The following is a 4,665-nucleotide window of genomic DNA, read 5'->3' on the forward strand; positions in this document are numbered from 1 at the left end:
CACCCTTGCAGTGATGTCGTGGCGATCAATAGCTGATTGTCTAGTAAATAATTCTTGTTGAATTTCTGTCCACTCTGGATTGCATGTAAATGTGATAAACAAATCTGGTGTGCCATAATGTCGCCTATACAACCTCGCATCTTGCGCATATTCATGCATATGTCGCGGACTTCCGACGTATGTTGCTGGGAGAATAGTTGTTCTGCCAACATTCTGTGCATTTCAATCAGCATTAATGGCACCCCGAAGATGAATTTATTCCTCGGAACGCAGTTTTGCTTGGTTCAACCTGATAAATGTCAATCGTTCAGTTTCAACTTTCACATATACATATATCCACAGCATATTGGTGAAATAGACGCCGACACTTTAAGACTGTGTTGCTCATCCCAGCAATGCATTGCTCTCGCTGCTCATTTGTTTTTGGAAATGCTCATGCATACGGAGTTGTGCCATAAGGTTCCGTTGCTCACGCCATAAGCTTCGTTGGTCCCAGCATAAGCAAAGGGCAATAACAAAAACCATTTTTCGTGTTTTCCCTATTCTTCTCAATCGTCGGAGAATCCTTAATTTTGTTGTTGGAGTACCGAAAACTTTTCACTGCAAGAAATTCATTCTTGTTTTTGTTTCTGCCAAAATACTCGACCAGTATTTTTTTTTTATTATATTGATATTTTTTAAACCCCTTGTGATTGTTACTATAATTTTATTTTTCAGTGCACCCACATGGATGTGAAAAAAATTCTCGAACCAATGTATTAATGATTTTTTGCATTGGTGTGGGAGTTAGCTCTCCTGTGTGCAGAGCTTTGGCACCCCTACTTAAAGATGTGATTGTCCTCTTTGAGCGAACCTTCAGTCTGTATGAATAATAATTCGTTGAACTGACTTTTTTGTTCGTTTCAGCACCTGTAAATAATTTTTTTGTTTTAATAATATAAATTTTAAGTTAGTAAACATATATTGTTAATTTACCTGTAACTGTATTTATTATCCAAATTTAAAAATGATAGCCGTCTTCACCTTGCCAAAATATAGGAAAGGTTATTGTAAAGCATCATATGATCGATGTGTTTCAGACACACGCTTAAGTTTATCGTTCCGTCGATGTAAAACAATGACTCGCTTTTCTAAATTTTCTCCTACGACGACAATAGACACTTCATCATTTCTTGGCGCATTAAAACGTCCAGCATGTTGTCCTGCAGGCGCCTCATAAAATTAATGACAATTTTATGATTATTTGATGGCATGCGGTCTAATGCAGTTGTGAATAATGCAACTAATCCATTGTGTTGATGGAAAAATGTTTGAAGTTGTTCCACAATAAATCTTTTCACTGAGTTGTTGTGTGCAAAACGCTGATCGACTTCTTTTGTTGAATTGCCCTTAAAATATATTTGCAAAAATTTATAGTCATCATCAGGCACTGGCAATAAGGAACCTGTTTTATGATATATTTGACCCTGAATCTGCAAGAATATAAAAATGTATTTAGGTAATTGTAGAGCAAATTGTTTGCCATTATACTTACTTACTTTGAAAGTAGGTAAAAAAATTGTCTCGAATAACTTTTGTTGCGCCAAATGACGTAATTTGAAAGCAATTATTGTATTGCTGGATATGAGTCAAAAAATGATTAGAATCTGGCCCATTTCCATAACAAATAAATGTAGTGGCTCTGGTGGTGGTACCAATGGCTACAATCCAGGGGCTTCTTTTTTGAATTTCAATGCATTGCAATGTGGACACACAATATTCATTAGTCCAATAGCAACAATTGGCTCTGAACTGTAATCAATTGCCACATTATAACTAAATGCAGCTCTGTGGGGATTAAACACAACATTTTTATGTTGATTTCGATTCCGTTGAAGTTCATTTCGAGCTTCGCGTTGTTCATCAGTTAGATTTGCTCTTATATATCTTTGACTTGCTGTATTTCGAGTTCTGCGGCTTAAGTTTATACGTCTGGTTGCTGGCATTGTTGGTTTCTTGTATTGGTTTCTGTGTAGTCACCGAAAGGTTACCAAAAAACGATACAAAGTGAAGTGAACTTACCGTGACTAACAAACACTTATTAGCAAACAAAAAACTTCTTAGTCTTTAAAATAAAAGAAATGAATGTGTTGTCACTATGTCACATAATATTTGACAACAAGCCCCCAGGCTAGTTTGATTCGCTTGTGAATAAGAAATATAAAAGGGCTGTTGTTATGGTTTTCGCGGCAACTTAAGAACTCTTTCTTAATATTTTTTTCCGTAAGTACCTTGTACAGAGTATTAGAAAACTAAAAAATAAAATAAAACAAGAAAGGAAAGCTAACTTCGGGCGGAGCCGAAGTTGATATACCCTTGCAGTTAAAACCGGATATATATCGCAAACATCGGATATAGTTGGCCATATGAGAATATGATAATATAATCCAATTTATTATAATACAAAATCTAAAAAAAGTCCTTAACGTCTTTCTTTAAAAATACCAAAGTTAATATTTCTACCAAAAACCATTTCCGATCGCTCAGATATAGGGAAGCTATTAGATATAGTCGACTGATCGTTATGAAATTTGGTAGGTCAGATTAACTGACAAAAAATATAATCTGTACCAAGTTCAAGCTTTCTAACTTCAAAAACACGAAAGTTGGGTCATTTCCGATAGTCCAGTTATATGGAAGCTATAGGATATAGTAAACCGATCCTTATGAAATTTGGCATGTCGTATTATTTTGCCAAAAATAGCGCTCATGTAAATGTTGACTCTAACTCTAAAAGCACCGAAGTTATACCATTTCCGATCAATCAGTTACATATATGGCAGCTATAGGATATAGTCGGCCAATCCGACTTATATACTGCGTGCAAAAGATAGAAGGGTGTGTGCAAAGTTTCAAGTCGATAGCTTTAAAACTGAGAGACTAGTTTGCGTAGAAACAGACAGACAGACGGACCGACGGACAGACGGACAGACGGACATGCTCATATCAACTCAGGAGGTGATCCTGATCAAGAATGTATATACTTTATAGGGTCGGAGATGTCTCCTTCACCGTGTTGCACACTTTTAGACAAAATTATAATACCCTCTGCAAGGATATAAAAATGAAAACTAAAAAAAAAATCAATGTCGTGACGACGGAAAACGGTTCATTTTTATATATACATATAGAATATTCTCTAATTGAGTTATAAGTATTCTAAGTTTTCTTTTATACATATCTATAGATTTTATTATATCTAAATTTTCTTTATTTTTGCTTTGCAGACAGAAATCGAGATCATTAAATATACGTGTGTCACAGAAAAGGCTAAATCTATTAAAACATCTTTTTTTTCAAATGAAGTAATGAGATCATCAACATCCTGTCCCAAAACTTTCAGAAAAATTCATTTCTTAAATTAAAAAGCTTTTCCAAAAATTTCCCCCGACTTAACCACCTAACTTCCGTATACATTAATAAATCCCCATATTCTGCTTTAAGTCCATCTAGAAATACCTTAAATTTTCTATGTGATAAAGAATTATACCCCCCTCTTCATGACATCCTTAACTCTTTTAAAAAGGAGCTTCCTGATGAATTACGCAATGAATAAACGGACAAAAAATTTATTTTTTTTTTAAATCCCCTCAAGCCCTATGTTTTTTTCGTCATCACATTTGCCCCATCTGTACAAACTGAAGATAAATTACTTATGTTATTTTTGGTTAATATATTAAAAAAAAAGGTATCAAATGAAATTTGGTCTGTTACATGCCCATGAAGAGAAATTACATCGTACATTTCCTCAAAAGAAGATAAATTTTCATCTAAAGTTTTCAAACATATAACAAGTTGAGAAATATTGTTAACGTCCGTACTTTTATCCAAGCACATTGAAAAATATTTACAATTCAAGAGCCTCTTTTTGTTTCAGAAAAAATAAATTTTCCTATTTGCTCTGTCCTACGCGTTATAGTACGGGGAGATAGTGATACTTTTTGGCATAATTCCAATACTTCTTTTCCCACGTCTTTAAAACAAGTAACCACATCCACAATTAAATTTTTAAACAAGAAAGCAAAGCTAACTTCGGGCGGAGCCGAAGTTGATATACCCTTGCAGTTAAAACCGGATATATATCGCAAACATCGGATACAGTTGGTCGATCCTTATGATTACATCATAATAAAACCAATTAATTACAATAAAAAATCTAAAAAAAAGTCCCAAGCTTCTATATTCAAAAATACGAAAGTTGATATTTCTACCAAATACCATTTCCGATCCTTCAGTTATATGGCAGCTATAGGATATAGTAAGCCGATCCTAATGAAATCTGGTACGTTGGATCAAATGACCAAAATTAGAATCTGTACTAAGTTTTAGCATTCTATCTTCAAAAACACGAAAGTTGGGTAATTTCCGATCATTCAGTTATATGGCAGCTATAAGATATAGTCGGACGATCCTTATGAAATTTGGCATGTCGCAATTTATAACCAAAAATAGCTTTCGCGTCAAAGGAGACATCTCAGACCCTATAAAGTATATACATTCTTGATCAGGATCACCTCCTGAGTTGATATGAGCATGTCCGTCTGTCCGTCTGTCTGTTTCTACGCAAACTAGTCTCTCAGTTTTAAAGCTATCGTCTTGAAACTTTGCACACACCCTTCTTTCCTT

General features: G+C 34.6%; 1 long non-coding RNA gene across 2 annotated transcripts; it reads right to left on the reverse strand.

Annotated features, from left to right (window-relative positions):
- Window positions 1–393: 393 nt before the first annotated feature.
- LOC108133632 (uncharacterized) lies at window positions 394–2,185 on the reverse strand. Of its 2 annotated transcripts, none has more exons than XR_001773762.3 (4): window positions 2,062–2,185; window positions 1,535–2,007; window positions 976–1,472; window positions 394–909 (listed from the first exon to the last, which is right to left on the reverse strand). It is a non-coding gene; the product is annotated as an uncharacterized lncRNA (long non-coding RNA). The 2 variants fall into 2 exon arrangements; XR_001773763.3 differs by having other exon boundaries at window positions 425–909; window positions 1,539–2,007.
- Between the last annotated feature and the right edge of the window lie 2,480 nt (window positions 2,186–4,665).

The sequence above is a fragment of the Drosophila bipectinata genome, chromosome 4, assembly GCF_030179905.1.
Source record: "Drosophila bipectinata strain 14024-0381.07 chromosome 4, DbipHiC1v2, whole genome shotgun sequence".
Classification (NCBI taxonomy): Eukaryota; Metazoa; Arthropoda; class Insecta; order Diptera; family Drosophilidae; genus Drosophila; species Drosophila bipectinata.